This window comes from Helianthus annuus, chromosome 4 (assembly GCF_002127325.2).
Source record: "Helianthus annuus cultivar XRQ/B chromosome 4, HanXRQr2.0-SUNRISE, whole genome shotgun sequence".
Taxonomy (NCBI): Eukaryota; Viridiplantae; Streptophyta; class Magnoliopsida; order Asterales; family Asteraceae; genus Helianthus; species Helianthus annuus.
The window spans coordinates 131,722,150-131,740,022 of NC_035436.2; the positions used below are offsets into that span (position 1 = coordinate 131,722,150).

Consider the following 17,873-nt stretch of genomic DNA (forward strand, 5'->3'; position numbering starts at 1 on the left):
TCTTTTTGCTTCCACTGTGCATTATAATTTGTGTTGTTTGACTATGATGATATCAATTACTTCACGATACTCCCCCACCGGGCCCACCGGTGACACGTGGAGAATAGGGGTGTGATAGGTCAACTCCCCAGTCTCTCTATATTATCACCCGACGATCTATCCCTAGTCATGAAAATCACTCACATTTCGATAATACGCATTTGTTTTGTAAAAACCGGTATATTTAGTATAATCCATTCGTAAACCATTTGAGTTCCTCGAAATCCATTCGTAATATGATTTAGACAAATGAGTTTTCGTTCGTTCAAAAGCTTTGTATGTTCTTGCAAAACGTGCTTTGTCTAAAAAGATGCAGTCTTTGTTCATCGAGAACTTTGTGTGGTTTCTGCAAAACGTGCATGTCTTTCCACCCCGAAAACATTTAGAAAAATGTAAAACCGTAAAAAGGTGAGGTTCTTAACTCACCTGAATTGCCTTGTGCAAAGCTAACTAATTACGACTTCGTGATGTCGTTTCCAAGACGAGACTCGCTAGCGTGCATTCTACAATATTTCTAACATGGAATATCTTATAAGTTTCTAAATAAACGCAGTAACTAAACTACGTGTCCGAGCTCTACCGAGTCGTAAATAAAACGACTCTACGAAGGTGTTAGTATTTTGATTTAGAATCAATCTATGGTTATTTGATCCCGTTTATAGTTGGGATAGAACTAAGTCTCGAGATCGACTTAGTTTTCAGGTGATTAAGTTATATATTTATATATATATATTCATGTATATTATAAAATATACATATACGAAGTCGTGTTAGTCGCCACGAATAGAAGGCGTAATGAAATAAATATACATATGTATATATTCGGAAGCTTGACGTTTGAAACGAATATAATCAACTACCTTCTTGTTATAAGAATATTCGGATTTTAGACGATTGAAATAAATATAAGTAATTATATTTATATTATGTGATTTTTCCGATACTAAATGTTTGAAATATGAATTCCGAATTCCGAAGTTCGAAATAAATATAATAATTATATTTAGTTCGTAAAAGAGTTTAAAGTCGAAGTTTGAAATAAAATATAGACGTTACATTTATTTTATAAAAGTATACCAGCTAACGACGTTCGAAATAAATATAACATTATATTTATTGTATAAAAGTGTTCGGAAATGCCAATGCTCGAAATAACTATAAACAATATATTTATTTATTAAAAATATCGGTGTTCGAAATAAATATAAATAGTTATGTTTATTTTAAATGTGTATCGGGTTTCCTTAACTTATAACGTCGTCAAGCAAAATGTAACTTTATATTCGTTTTATAAGAAAACTTAAACTTCGATAGGTTTCATTTTTAGAATAAAATACGTTTCGTATATCGGGTTTTTAACGAAAAACGGACAGAGTTTCCTCTGTTTTTGGAATAACCCCGACAACCAAAGTGTTGTCATTTTCAAAACGCAACAATTATGCAATAATAATATATATCTTTTTTTGTCAAGTTCGCATAATAAAACGAAACAAAATACTATATAAAAGATGGTTCGAGCTCGGTTCGTGTATTATAACTACGAAATAGATTGGAAAGAATTTCGCGTCGTTTAATTTTTACCGCGTCTCGCGTTTGACCAGTTGACCCGACCGTTGACCTGTTTTGACTCGATTCTGAACCTGTTGAACCGAAATAAATGTGAAGTGAACCGAAACCCGAATTAAAACTAAAATGCATGCTTCGAAACTGACCCGAAAAGGCATTGACTAGCTTGACCGTCTGTTGACCCGAGTTGACTCATAGGGTTGACCAGGTTTGATCGAGTCGACTCGGTTTGACTGAGTCAACCCAACCCGATATTCTGACCGTTGACCCGCGGACCCGAACCCGAGACCCGAACCAAAAGCTGAGAGGAAGCAAAAAAGAGCCGAACCAGCACCACTACCGTCGGCCAGCGTCGGTCCATCCCCGACTGCCGTCGCCGATCGTCTGTTCCGCCGCCAAACCCCACCGTCACCACCTCCATCTTTGCCGGAACCACTACAATATCTAACAATGACTCGTGCTCACTATTAGATGAACAAGGAACTTCAAAAATTACAGAAAAAGGGGTCGGAGAGCTCACCGGAATATCGCCGGAAAAGTAAAAGTCTTGAAAATGAGCAGAATCACCTCTTGTGAGCCGATCTACGCATGCACGGAGTTAAAATTCAAAAACGTGTTCACCGGAATCTTGACCGGAACTTCGCCGGAGTTGCACGTGAGCCCAAACGGCTCAGAATCTTCGAAAACGAACATCGCCATCGTGTCGGGAATGTGCGTTATAGTAGGGGTAGGGTATAGGTTCGAAAAAAGTTTGCCGGAAAAATCACCGCCGCCACCGCATGCGGCGGCGCCGCCGTTGAACCGCCGTCACCGGACCACCGCACGTGGGGGCCGGCCGTCACCTCTCGGCTGAGGTCGCCGACGTCTCGCCGGAAAGTTGGCCGGCTCCGGCTGCCGGATAATGTCTAGAGAGAGAAGGTTGAGAGAGTTTTGTAAGTTAGAGAGAGAAAGTGTGGGTGGGAAATGAGGATTTTGGGTTTAAAACTCTTTAAATAGTGAGATTTTGTGGGCTTGGGCCCAAGGCCCACAAGCCTGTTTCTAGCATTTCGAATGGCCCGATCTCGTTTTCGAAGCCCGTTTTCGCACCCGAACATCATGGAAGTATCGTGGAGCAAAATTTTAATACTAAAATACGTAAATTAGGGTCAGTAGACGATGTTTGCGTGTTCATTCGTCGATTGCGTAGAAATCGCACCCGAACATCATGGAAGTTCGTCGTTTTTAATCCGTTTTTCGATCCGGTCTCGACTGCGATTGCTAAAATTTAATTATGAAGCTAGAATATATCGTAAAAATTTTAAATTTGTCGGCGTTGTCAGTATTTTGTACGGTATCAGTTCGTTGTCGGGTAGTATCCCGCAGATTTTTCCGTAAACCACCGTTCGCGCACTGTAAAGTCGTATAGACGTTCCTAGGCACTCCAAAGGCCTAATTAAGTTAATTTGCGTCTCAAACACTATTTATTATCACGTTAATCACCTGTTAATCACATAATTGGGTGCCGTAAATCACTGGTTGTCACAAAAAGTACCAGGTTACCTTTTCCAATTAGTTCGGCAAAAACAAATAAGTGCTTTGATTTAATACATTGCGATATTTGGGGAAAATATCAAATGCCTTCTTTTTCGGGGGCAAATTATTTTTTAACCATTGTGGATGATTATAGTAGGTCGGTTTGGATCTTTCTTATTAAGCACAAATATGATGCTAGCAACTGCTTAATCAATTTTCACAAAATGATAGAAACTCAATTTGGAAAATCTATCAAAAGAATAAGATGTGACGACGGTGGTGAATTCACATCAAACCTTATGCATGATTTTTATGCTAATAATGGAAATTTTTTGGAGACCACTTGTCCACACACGCCCCAACAAAACGGGGTGGTGGAACGCAAGCATAGGCATTTACTCGAAACGACACGAGCTTTAAGATTTGAGGAAAAATTACCAAAGATTTTTTGGGGGGAATGTATTCTTACAGCAACTTATATTATTAACCGACTTCTCTCTGAAGTTCTCAACAATAAAACCCCCTATGAATTGTTGTTTAATAAAAAACCCGAATATTACCACATGAAGGTTTTTGGTTGTCTAACATATTATAGGAGCTTTGAGACGAAGGGAGACAAGTTTGAAGTGAGGGGGAGACCTGGGGTTTTCTTAGGGTATCCTCCTAGGACCAAAGGCTACAAAATATATGATATAGAAAACAGAAAAATTATTGTTTCCAGAGATGCAAAGTTTTTTGAAGATAATTTTCCTTTTTCTCTTGTCACCTTAATCGAAAAGAGATGATCCACTTGACTTACCTAATGAAACATGTCAATCTGTTTTTTATGAAGATGATTTTTTAGTCCATGAGAAAAGTTCAGAAGCCCAAGATGAGCACGTAGATGAAGCAATGGCCCATGATGGCGAACAACATGATTTAAATATGGTTCTGACACATTTAGTGAACCCAATGAGAATATAGTTCCAAATGAAAGTGTTGAAAACGAAACAGTAAGCACAAGACCTCAAAGAATCCGTGTTCAACTGAAGCGCCTCCACGATTTTGAAGTATCTCTTCCTCCATCAATAGACCATGCACAACCCACACACGATCAAGAAACCTCAACGGTACACCCTATTGCCAATTACATTTCATATGAAAAATTTTCAAAAACTCACAAGGCGTTTTTAGTGGCCATCAGCTCAAATGATGAGCCAAAAAGTTTCAAGCAAGCTATGCAGGATGAGCGATGGATAAAAGCCATGAAGAAAGAAATACAAGCTCTCGAGCAAAATGAAACATGGACTTTAGAAAAGTTACCTGAAGGGAAACGAGCTATTGACTCTAAATGGGTTTACAAAATAAAATATAAGCCCAATGGAGAAGTTGAACGATATAAGGCACGACTTGTCGCGAAGGGGTTCACACAAATTGAAGGGGTCGACTTTCATGATACTTTTGCCCCAGTTGCTAAGCTAGTTGCTAAGCTGGTCACTGTCAGAACACTTTTGGCATTAGCTTCTAAGAGAAACTGGTTTGTTCATCAACTTGATGTAAATAATGCGTTCCTACATGGAGATTTAAATGAGGAAGTATACATGAAGATTCCTCAAGGTTTCTCTAAAGAAAACGAGACTCGGGTTTGTCGTCTTCGTAAATCAATCTACGGTTTGAAACAAGCTTCACGCAACTGGTATCACAAGTTCACAACCTTTCTTATCGGTTTGGCTTTTAAACAATCTAAGGCTAATCACTCGTTGTTTTTGTACAAGAAAAATGGGTCTTTTGTTGCAATATTAATCTATGTTGATGATGTCATTATTGTTGGGAATGACAACTGGAAAATTCAAGAAACCAAGAATCATCTTGACAATCAATTTAGCATCAAAAACCTTAGTTCATTAAAGTATTTCCTTGGAATTGAAGTTGCTAAGACATCGGAAGGTTTGGTCCTTAGCCAACGAAAGTTTACTCTAGACATTTTAGAGGATGGTGGGATGCTTAGATGCCGACCAAGCACTTTTCCCATTGAACCGAATCTAAAATTGGACAAAGGAGAAGATGATCCTCGTGTGGATGCAAACTCTTATCGTCGTATGGTTGGTCGTCTTTTATACCTCCAAGCTACTCGGCCTGACATCGCTTATGCATTGAACGTTTTAAGCCAATTTGTGGCTGATCCTCGCCAGAAACATTTAGAAGCTGCAAATCGTGTTCTAACATACTTAAAAGCCACTCCGGGTCAGGGTATTCTTCCTCCACATGATGGAAACTAAAAGCCACTTTAAATTTGTAAGTTTTTATAATGGACTTGACTTAAGTAGAATGGTTATTTCTTCAAGAAATTGTTAGCATTAACCATTCTTTTTATTTTTTTTCTTTGTACTAAGGTGATAGAGCAATCTACTAATCTTCTAATTTTTTAGCTTTTATATTTTGAATTTTCTTAGGCAACAAATTTATATAAAAACTAAATTAATAAAAAATGCGCGTAATTAGAGATTTCAACCAATACTTTCTAACAAACTTATAAGCATACTCGACACCTATCATGAGCATCTAACATGTATGAGACATAGACCAATTCATTGATCTTAGAACTTGAGTTCCTAACATCCCCGAAATGCATGCTGAAACTTTCGGAGCTCTGCTTGTTGAGATTCAGTGGTGTCAATTTCACTTTTATCAAAACGGGTTTGACATATTTTATTAACTAAAAATATAATTAATAAAAACACGCAGCGTAATAAATATAAAAATCGACACCAAAAGTGAACCGAACAGGATCATGGTTACAAACATGCAAATACGATATATAAAAACAATTATTCTACCGATGAGAAAAATTATACCCTTGTGGTTAATAATTAACCGTGTGAGACACCAAGGTACAACGAACGAGTGCTAGACACAAACACGAACCGAGCGACAATAGCTTTGGCCTGGCCGGTCAACTGTCGTTGGATGATTGCAAAAAGGGGGCGACACCAATTTTGGTAGAGGTGGCGGCTAAGAAGGATTATATCACAAAACCCCAAAGTGAATTTCTTTTCACTTTTCCTTTTAGCAGTAGTAGTCTCGAAAGCAAGATTGAAACAAATATATATATATTAATAGGGTAGGGTTCCAGCGTGAACAACTTCCCAAGAGTGAACTGCGTGAACAGATATGGACCCTTGATTTCCTTTTTAGTTGTTAAGGGTAGCATTGTAATTATATAAAAAAAATTAGATTTAAATCATTATTTTCATAATTGAATTAAGTTACATCTTTCCTAATTTAAATTAATTATCCACACTATGTTTATTTATTAATAATATAATTATCAAAACAAACAACAAATCACCATATTTCAATTTTAATTTTTATTTCAGATTTCATCACCAGAATTCAAATTTTGATTTTTAAGATCCATGTAACCTTCATATTTCAACGGTATACACATGTGTACTTGGATATAAATAGAATAGTACACAGGTGTACTCAGCATCGTACATATGTGTACAGTAATTCACAGGTGTACATCAACATTCAATACAAAAAAAATTCTGAGATATCACAAAAACATGTGTACATCGCATTAAAAAGAGGGCAAAATCAGAATACACATGTGTACATCACATTTAAACAAATAATTATTTTAATAATTGAATTAAGTTACATCTTTCCTAATCCTTGATTTGATTTGTGAGAGATTTATGCAATCAATTTAAGATTGAAATTACACATATACCCTTTTTGTATTTAATTAAATAGAAAAAATTAAACAAATAACTACCATCATGCCACTCACTTTAATCTCAAGATCATAAAAATCAACGGCCCAGATCAGTTCACGCAGTTCACTCTTGGGATTTTGTTCACGTTTGAACCTAATCCTATATTAATATATATAATTAGGTTAACCATAAAAACCCTATCAATCCTCCTTAATTATCTCTTAGGCCATAAATGCCCAACGCATCTAGTACAGGCCCAAAAGCGATACTAAGCCCGAGAAACAAAGTTTAATTAAATAAGTAATTAAACGATATATTATTTATAACCCGTATAAATAATAAACTTCGTTTCTCGTGGATATATAATTATTCTAGATAATTATATATTTCGTTCCGTTAATTATTCGTGATCACCAGTTAATCGAGTTAAGTGGATTTAATGTTCGTTGCCCAAGGTGTAACTCTTACGGGTCATAGCTCGGTCAGCAGTGTTGACTTATCGAACCCGTACATATAAATCCAACAATCTCCCACTTGGACGGCCTTCGATAAAATCCTCAACGCAGACAGTCAGCGGCGCTCTAGCTGCACATGGCTGCCCCCAACAAGGTATGACACTTTAAAGTCATTAACCAAAACACCTTGCCATTAGTAACAACTTACTATTGCAAGACAATAGACTTATGGTAATTGTTGTCATTTATCCTTTCTGTAAAAGACATAAATTGAATCAATGAGTAATGGATTAAGTTCATTCTCATATGGTGTTCAATTATTATTGTTCTCGATCAAGAGTCAAAGTGGTCCGAACAAACACACAGTAAGTTTGGGTAAGGCCTTACACTTCACCAGTTTGAATCAATGAGGACGCCACAATGTCTAACTGTTACATTTCATGTAAGAGTACAGAATCCCATATTGACTACATACAACTCCCACTGAACTTCAGAACTATTCCCAATTAAAGCCTTTATGACTGGCAGTTACGCGACAGCGGTTGACAGTAATCAAAGAATAATCCTTGGTAAACGGAAGTTCTAATATGTATCTCAGGTCAAAGGATACTAAATGAATATACCAATATCAAATCATCTTATGACTAAGATCCATGAAGATAATTTGATGCGAGTTACATCCAACGTCATTCATAATGAGGTCTGTGAGTTTGGAAGTCAACTCCTTGAGTCCAAAGTCAGAATAGTCTTAATTCAGAATTGTTCCCACGAGTCTGACCGACTACGGATAGTTTAGAATGCAAGATTCACGGATTAAACGTATTAAAATCGAACACAGTTATAAGATTCAAAATTGAATTTAACTAGTAAATCAAAATTGAATTCAAAAGTACAACTTTAAAAGTTCGTACATCCAAATACTAAATCAAAACATACTGCTAGCTAATCTAAGCCCAATAGCATCCATGTGCTGATCATGCTTGTCCTGAGTCATGGGCTTAGTAAACGGGTCTGCTAGGTTTTGATCTGTGTCCACTTTGCTTATCATGATGTCTCCATGTTCCACAATTTCCCGTATGTAATGGAACTTTCTTAGAATGTGCTTGGCCCTGTGATGAGACATGGGCTCTTTGGCTTGAGCAATAGCACCTGTGTTATCACAGAATATCTCGATGGGTTTCTTAATGCTTGGAACCACATCGAGGTCAGTTATGAATTTCTTCATCCAAGCAGCCTCCTTTGCAGCATCTGATGCGGCTATATATTCAGATTCGGTGGTTGAATCCGCCACCACACTCTGCTTAGAGCTCTTCCATGAGATAGCTCCTCCATTTAGAGTGAATACAAAACCTGGTTGAGAGCGAGAGTCATCTCGGTCAGTTTGAAAACTGGCATCAGTGTAATATCTTACAGTGAGCTCTTCTTCTACTCCTCCAAATACTAAGAACATATCTTTAGTTCTTCTCAGATACTTCAGAATGTTCTTAACAGTAGTCCAATGGGCAATGCCAGGAGTTTGCTGATAACGACTAGTCATGCTTAAAGCATGCGAGACGTCAGGTCTAGTACATAACATAACATACATGATAGAACCAATCGCTGAAGCATATGGAACTTCTTCCATTCGCTTAATTTCAATGTCCGTTGAAGGAGATTGCGATTTGTTCAACACAGTCCCTTTAGTCATAGGAACACCTCCTTTCTTGGAGTTTTCCATCTTAAAGCGTGTCATCATTTTGTCTATGTATGTACTTTGACTTAGCCCAAGAAGTTGCTTAGATCTATCCCTATAGATCTTGATTCCTAGAATATAAGCTGCTTCTCCAAGATCTTTCATTGCAAAACAAGTTCCCAAATAGTGTTTAACTTCGTTAAGCATAGGGACGGTGTTTCCAATAATCAGTATATCATCCACATACAGGATGAGGAATGATATAGTGCTCCCACTAGCCTTTCTGTAAAGACAAGGCTCATCTTCATTTTTGACAAAACCAAACTCTTTGATCTTTTGGTCAAAACGAAGATTCCAGCTACGAGACGCCTGCTTGAGTCCATAAACGGACTTATTCAGCTTGCACACCCTATTAGGATATTTTGGATCAACAAAACCGTCTGGCTGAACCATATAGACATCTTCAGAGAGATGCCCATTAAGAAAAGCGGTTTTGACATCCATTTGCCATATCTCATAGTCATAGTACGCGGCTATGGCAAGCAATATCCTGATCGATTTGATCATAGCAACGGGCGAGAAGGTTTCATCATAGTCAATACCCTAAGTTTGAGTGAAACCCTTCGGAACTAGCCGTGCTTTAAAGGTGTGTACATTTCCATGCATATCGGTTTTTCTCTTGAAAACCCATTTGCTACCTACTGGCCGAGATTCGGGGGGTAGCTCAACCAAGTCCCAGACTTGATTATCACGCATAGATTGCATCTCAGCGTTCATGGCTTCCAGCCATTTCGCAGATTCAGGATCTAAGATAGCATATTTGTAGTTAGTAGGTTCGTCATTAGACTCATCTACTACCAAGACTTCAGCACCTTCGAGATGCCAAAGGTATCTGTCAGGTTCTTTACGAGTCCTGCTACTTCTGCGAATGCTTGTGTTTATGTCTGATTCACCAGCAACAATTTCTTGTTGTTCAGACGTTCCGACTTCATCAGCGGTTGTTGTTGGTTGTCGAATTTCTTCAAGATCAACCACATTATTTCCAGTTCCTCGATTAAGAAGTTCTTCCTCGAGAAAGTGCCCCTTCCTTTTGATGGAAATAACATTTGCATCAGGATGGTAGAAATAATATCCGCTTCTTTTATAGTATCTGACAAAAACAACCTTTTCGCCTCGAGGATCGAGCTTATCATCAGCATCACTTGTGATGTATGCATCACATCCCCATACTTTTAGGTATTCCAAATCGGGTTTACGCCCATGCCATATCTCATATGGGGTTTTGTTTACCTTTTTAGTCGGAGCCAGATTGACAATGTGGGCGGCAGTCATAAGAGCATGACCCCAAAAGGAGTGAGGCAAGTTAGTTCTACACATCATCGATCGAACCATATTAAGTAGGGTTCGATTTCTCCTCTCGCTCACGCCATTAAGTTGGGGTGTGCCAGGTGGAGTGGGTTCTGAAATTATTCCACTCTTTGAGATGATTGAGGAACTCTAAGCTGAGGTATTCGCCACCGCGATCTGATCGAAGTATTTTTATCTTTCTAGTAAGTTGGTTTTCTACTTCGTTTTGAAACTCTTTGAACTTTTCAAAAGTTTCATGCTTATGCTTCATAGGATAGAGATAAGCATATCGACTATAATCGTCAATGAAAGTAACGAAGTATCTTTCATGGTTCCTTGTCATGGTTCTGAAAGGGCCACATACATCAGTGTGAATGAGTCCTAGAAGACCATTAGCCCGTTCACCAACAACAGTGAAAGGACGCTTTGTGAGTTTGCCAGCTAAGCAGGATTCGCAATCATTAAAGGAGTCATGTCCAGTGGATTCAAGAATCCCCTCGGATTGGAGCCATTTTATGCGTGCCTTACTTATGTGGCCAAGTCTACAATGCCATAGAAAGGTTTCATTAATACCAGCTTTTTTACGCTTAGAAAGATGATATATGTTATTACATGTTTGAACATCAATCTCATAAATACCATTTCGAGGTTTAGCCTCAAAATAAAAGACATCATTCAAGTAGGCAGAAATAGAAATACCATTAAAAACGTACTTGAAACCTTGTTCAAACAAAAGGGAAACCGAAATAATGTTTCTGGTTATACCAGGTGCAAACAAACAATTGTTTAAATTAACTACAAGGCCAGAAGGACATGAAAAATGAAATGTGGTTGTAAGAACGAGCACTCTTTTCCCATCACCAACAATGAGTTCCATGTCGCCTTGTTTCAGCTTCCTCCACTTTTCAGGCTCCTGCAAAACATTAGTGATGTGGTAACCACACCCGGTATCAAATACCCATGTGTTGCTAGAGACAGTAAAACGTTCAATAACATAAATGAGAATACCTGAAGAAGTGCCAATGTTGTTGGCCTTTTTCGCCTTCAGCTTGGCTAGATATTGTGGGTAGTTCCTTTTCCAGTGCCCCATTTGGTTGCATTCAAAGCACTGACGCTCCTGGGGAGGGGGTGGTTTAGCAACCTGCTTGTTGTTGGTGGCAGATTTGGCAGCAACAACAGCCATTTTCTTGCCTTTGCTGTTATGAGCCTTTTTCTTGTTGTTGGGCTTCTTAACACCACCAGACTTGACCATCAGAACTTGGTTGGTTTTATGTGGAATGTTCACCTCGGCCGTTTTGAGCATACCATGTAGCTCAGGCACAGTCTTCACCCAAGCATTCATATTATAGTTCATAATGAACTGGTCATACGAGCTAGGGAGAGAGTTCAAGATGAAGTCCGCTGCCATTTCATCTTGCAGGGGATAACCAAGTTTGTTCATCTGGTCAATGTACCCTTTCATCTTAAGCACATGAGTACTGACACATGATCCTTCTTGTATTTTACAGCTTATGAGCTGCTTCATGGTGTCATATCGCTACTGTCGGGCTTGTTTCTGAAACATGCCTTTCAGTTGCTGGATCATGTCATAAGCATCTTTATCTTCCATGTTCTTCTGAAGTTCAGGAGACATGGTGGCTTGCATAAGGCAGGCTACCTCAATGGCATCTCGTTATGCTTTTCCAGTGCCTTACAAGCAGCAGTAGTGTTACTTTCAGGCTCGGTAGGGGCTGGGCCATCTAAGATATATAGCCTTTTTGCCATCTTGAGAACTATTCTCAGATTGCGGTGCCATTCGAGAAAGTTGGTGTTATTCAGTTTTTCCTTTTCAAGTATAGACTTGAGAACGAAGGAGTTGTTTTCATTAGACATCTGTTACATAGGCAAAGAGATTTTAATTAGTATTTTCGATGTATATTTCCTTATTTAATTAATGACCCATTACATTAATTAGAACAAGGAATGAGAATCTGGCTATGTCAGTAGTAAAGACAGCTGTGGCATGCAATTTAGTAAGTGACTAGGCAGACTGACAATGAGTGTCAATTGTGAGAATTGCACAACTCTCGAGTATGAGGCCGCTAAGAAACTCTTGTCTATGCATTGATACGTTTAGCCTCATCTATGCCGACTTTTTACTTTCGAGACAGCTGGAGCATGTCGTGAGAAAAGAAAAAGTAATAGTCGTCCTAAAAGAGGTACTTGTGGAAGGGCCGGATGTGTCAACGAAACCCTTGCACCTTGGAAGGATATGCTAGACATCAAGTGTGGTGCTGTGGCTCCAAACACTGATGGTTCGCTTTTACGTTCCAAGTGTGGCTTGTGATACGATGGCATAGACTATTGATTTTAAGTATGGGTTAATTTAATATTTACCAAGTAGGGCCGTAAGAGCCAATTTTAGTACATATTTAGTCGTGACATCTTGATGAACCCTTTAATCTCTCAGGACACTTAATTTTAAATAACCTATTAAAACTAAGTTTGTCGCGACTTGTATAACCATTTAAAAGTTAATAGTTTTAAAACTATTAAGTTATGAGTTTTAAAAAGTTAAAACTTGTTAAATTTCAAAAACTCTAATGGTTATTATTTATTTTAAAATAAACTATTTGTTTTATCACAAATATTTACAAGTTGTAAAAATCAATTTAGAACTTGTTATAATTGATTGTGAACATTTTAAAACACCTTTTTAAAAGTTTGGTATTAGGTTGGTATGTTATACAACACCTTATATAATAAAAGCAACCATAATAGCAAAAATAAATATGTAAATCTTTATGCCATTTTGTTTGATCATGCTAGAGCCAAATAGCAAGACCAAACTGGGTCACGGGGTAACAAACAACCACAAGGATGGACCTAGTGCATTTAGTTGTCTTTAGCACCTCCTTGATTCCTGTAATGTCTTTAGTTTTGTCTTCGGGTCTTCAACATTAGAATAAAAATAATAAAATTGAAACCCTAATCTATTACAACTTTGAGCCACAAAGTGGGCCAAAAACCATAAAACAAAAAAACAAAACAAGAACAAAATATAAGTACAAGGTCGGCCAGATTTACATATTCAACACAATCATATCAAAGTGGGCAATCTTTTGGTCAAATAAAAATAAATAAAACTTTTGACCAAATAACTTTTTGCCCAAGAAATCTTTAGATCTGAAACTTTAAACAAGTTAAAGTTTGAGATCTATAACCGGTTAAAAGGACCGATTCCGATTTGCATGTTGTAAGTGTGGCTCTGATACCACTGTTGAGATTCAGTGGTGTCAATTTCACTTTTATCAAAACAGGTTTGACATATTTTATTAACTAAAAATATAATTAATAAAAACACGCAGCGGAATAAATATAAAAATCGACACCAAAAGTGAACCGAACAGGATCATGGTTACAAACATGCAAATACAATATATAAAAACAATTATTCTACCAATGAGAAAAATTATACCCTTGTGGTTTATAATTAACCGTGTGAGACACCAAGGTACAACGAACGAGTACTAGACACAAACACGAACCAAGCGGCAATGGCTTTGGCCTGGCCGGTTAACTGTCGTTGGATGATTGCAAAAAGGGGGCGGCACCAATTTTGATAGAGGTGGCGGCTAAGAAGGATTATATCACAAAACCCCAAAGTGAATTTCTTTTCACTTTTCCTTTTAGCAGTAGTAGTCTCGAAAGCAAGATTGAAACAAATATATATATTAATATATATAATTAGGTTAACCATAAAAACCCTATCAATCTTCCTTAATTATGGCCATTAATGCCCAACGCAACTAGTACAAGCCCAAAAGCGATACTAAGCTCGAGAAACAAAGTTTAATTAAATAAGTAATTAAACGATATATTATTTATAACCCGTATAAATAATAAACTCCGTTTCTCGTGGATATATAATTATTCTAGATAATTATATATTTCGTTCCGTTAATTGTTCGTGATCACCAGTTAATCGAGTTAAGTGGATTTAATGTTCGTTGCCCAAGTGTAACTCTTACGGGTCATAGCTCGGTCAGCAGCGTTGACTTATCAAACCCGTATATATAAATCCAACACTGCTAATAAGTTCATCGTTTGTTTAAGCATTCGTCACATTCTCTACATACTTTACATAATACCGTTCCAATTAAAATTCTTATACAACTATGCATATACAAGGTGGGGTGTACCTAACATTTTGGGCGTTAAAAGATCACATGTCATGTTAACCGTCATTGCACACCACTCCCTCTTTGTGTTAAGAGACGTTAAAGGGTTTATTTGTTTAATGTTAACCGAATGTTAAAAAATTGAATTATTTTTTTTTAAAACAAAAACCACTAAAAATAAGGTTATACGAAGTTAAGAGAATTAAACCATTTCTTTAGAGTGAGAATCATTAAAATAAGGAAAAATAGGTGATTTTCCACCCAAATAAAATTTAAAAAAGATTTAAAGTATACCACAGATCCTAAGAAACCAAGCATAACCATCCTTCACATTCAACTTTTATGAAAGTGTTTTTGAATTATGCACTTTACTCGTTTGCAAATAAATGCACAGGAGACGTACATCAGTTAACACTTTACAACTTTTTCAAATCAAAACACATATACAGGAGACGTACATCAGTTAACACTTCACAACTTTTTCAAATCAAGACACATATGCACTTGCATCGATACAAACGGTTGATAGGTAACTTTGATGTATTAGGCTATGCGGTATGCTGATGGTCCTCCCTTAGAGGATGATCCGTCACGTAGGATCCACGTAGGATGGGTGTGAGAATGAGGCAAAGAGGATGGAGGTATGGAAATGGGGGGATGGACCTAAAATGTATATGTATATATTGTATGTATAGGTGTGTGAAAGAGGGAAAGGTCTTATTTTTGTCTTCTTGTTGAGTGTCCCCAACGTCTCAAAAGAGAAGGACACGACGAAGCTAAGGGGGGTGGGGAAAAAAAAGGGCGGTGTGAGGAACGGCGTCGGACCGGAACGATAGGGGGACGATCCCATACCGTGTAGTCTTATTATCAAACCAATGACTTGTACAATGTACACACAACTAAAACCGACAAATTTATTACATGATATGGGACAATTAAAAAATTATTATTAGTTGAGAATAATTTAAAATTTATTTTTAGATAAATAATAAAGATTTAATACATTTATTTATGAGATATCTATATCCATATCTAATCTTATACTATATAATAAAATAAGAGTGATTATATTTCTACACCCCCTAAATCTTATTCTCATATCTTTTTCACTGTATCTCTCTCTATATATACATAGATGGGAAATATCCACTAAAAAGTGAGTTTTCGCTAAGTAGTCAAAAAAGGATTATGATGATATATGACACTCTTTATAAGTAGGAGGGAAGGGTATTTTGGTTCTATAAAATTTTGGTCCTTATAAGTAATGTGAAGATGATATGTGACACCCCTTTTATTTTGTCAAACATGCATTAAAAAAATCTAGTACAAAAGAATTTAGTACAAAAAAAAATATGGCACAAATCTAATACGAAAAATATAGCACAAAAAAATCCAGTACAAAAAATTCAGCAAAAAAATTAAGACAAAAAAATCTAACACAAAAAATTTAGTACAAAAATCAAGCACAAAAAATGCTATACAACATAGAAATACAACACATTTTTTGGGTTTTTTTAGTTGTCATATTTTATATACAGTATGGTTCTCAAATTAAAGATAAAAAGACGTTCGATTTTATGATTAAAATTTTTATGAAAAAAATAATGTCGTATAAAAAAGTTATAAACGTTTAAAAAGTAAGGGTGGAAAATGCACGTGCCTTAAATGTGGAGAGAGAAAGTCAATAAATAAGATTTTTCAAAGATACCCTTACACTTCTCATCCTACGTAGACCATGCGTAGTGGTTTGATGAATAATGCCCCCACCCTGGGGCGTTTTCTGCCATGTGGCAGTCCAGTCAGCATAGGGGCATTATTGGGCGTTTTTGTAAAAGTGGTGTAGTGGAATAATGCCCAATAACGCCCCATCCAATAATTACACGATTATTTATTTATTTTTAAATTAAAAACTTAAAATACTTCATTAAATTAAAAAAAATTACAATACAAGAAATAAAAAAAATAAAAACCGACTAAACTTTAAAAAAAAAAACTGGAAATAAAAAAAACAAATAAAAATCACATGGGCCTAATTTGTCATTTTTAAACTTAAAATAAAACCACAGGGGTCTAATTTGCCATTTTTAAACTTTAAAATAAAAACCACAGCCTCCCACTCTTCTTCTTCATTTGACCGGTAACAAAATCCGGCAAAAATTCCAGCTATCTCCATCTCTATCTCTTTAAACCCATATGGTCTCATCTGATTGGCCAAAAATTTGCCATTTTAGCGTGATTCAAACAACACCGGTGGGGTTTTATTTGCGAAAAACGCCGGATCACGCCAGTGGGGGTGGGGGGAGGGTGTGTTCAGGCGTGATTGGGGGTAAACGTCCAGGATCTTGCCCACTACGCATGGTCTTAGACAAAAAAAAAATCTTTTTATTTGATTTTACCCTATACATTCATATATATATATATAGAGAGAGAGAGAGAGAGAGAGAGAGTGAGATATAGAGTGATAATGATGTGAGAATAAGATTTAGGGGGTATGAGAATAGAATTACCCTTATTTTATTATAAAATATAGATATAGAGAGATATAGAGGGGAGAAATGTGTGAACATTAACACCCTAAAATAAATTAATGTGTGACACGTGTTATTCATTGGTAGCATTTACTTTTTTTTATTTTTCCGCCTCTTATTTATTCTTATCTTATATTGATTAAATAGATATTATTCTCAAACTTTAAATTATTAATTTAAGATACTTTTAAATAAAACAAATAATTTATTATGAAACCAAACTTTGTATTAATATATTATTTATTTTTATTTTCATTATAGAAATTTTTTTATCGATTTTATTACATATTTTTTTAAAATCAAATTGTGCAAATTGGTACCAACATTTTATCACTTAGATGGCTACTGATTTACTTCTTGATTAACATATCTTATTTTTTTCAGAACCATCTCCGCAATCACCTTCTCCATCGTGTATCAAGTATATCCGTTAGTTTTTTAAGGATATGACTTTTTATTATTTGGGATGTAAATTTTGACATAGTTTCCCCTAAAAATAGAGGTTTTCCATGTTTTCAAAACATGTGTTTATTTTCTTTTCACCACCAAAAACAATTTCCAACAATTTTCACAAATAACATACACTAATTTCTTCATGTAAAACATTATGGTAAACTTGATTTTTGCTAAAAATGTGTAGTCTTTTTGATCTACACTTTACATACCATGATCTTTCAAAATCAAGTGTTCTTGTAAATTTTAAACAAACTTTTTATGAAACTTTAATTTACTAACCAAACCATCCATGAGTTTTATGGTTTCAAAGTCTTGAAAATCATATTCTAAAACCATTTTTATGCTCATTAGAAAGATCCTTATGTTTAAAACCAAGTTTCATCATGGATCTTTCAAGATCCATATTTTACATCTTTAAATCTTTCATAAACAAGCTT

At 36.3% G+C, this 17,873-nt stretch overlaps 1 long non-coding RNA gene across 3 annotated transcripts; it reads right to left on the bottom strand.

The window, feature by feature from the left end:
* Positions 1-1,475: 1,475 nt before the first annotated feature.
* Positions 1,476-2,531, bottom strand: LOC110934577. 3 transcript variants are annotated; one of them, XR_004891714.1, is made up of 3 exons: positions 2,126-2,531; positions 1,752-2,049; positions 1,476-1,679 (listed from the first exon to the last, which is right to left on the bottom strand). It is a non-coding gene; the product is annotated as an uncharacterized LOC110934577 (long non-coding RNA). The 3 variants fall into 3 exon arrangements; XR_004891713.1 differs by having other exon boundaries at positions 1,476-2,040; XR_004891712.1 differs by having other exon boundaries at positions 1,476-2,049.
* Between the last annotated feature and the right edge of the window lie 15,342 nt (positions 2,532-17,873).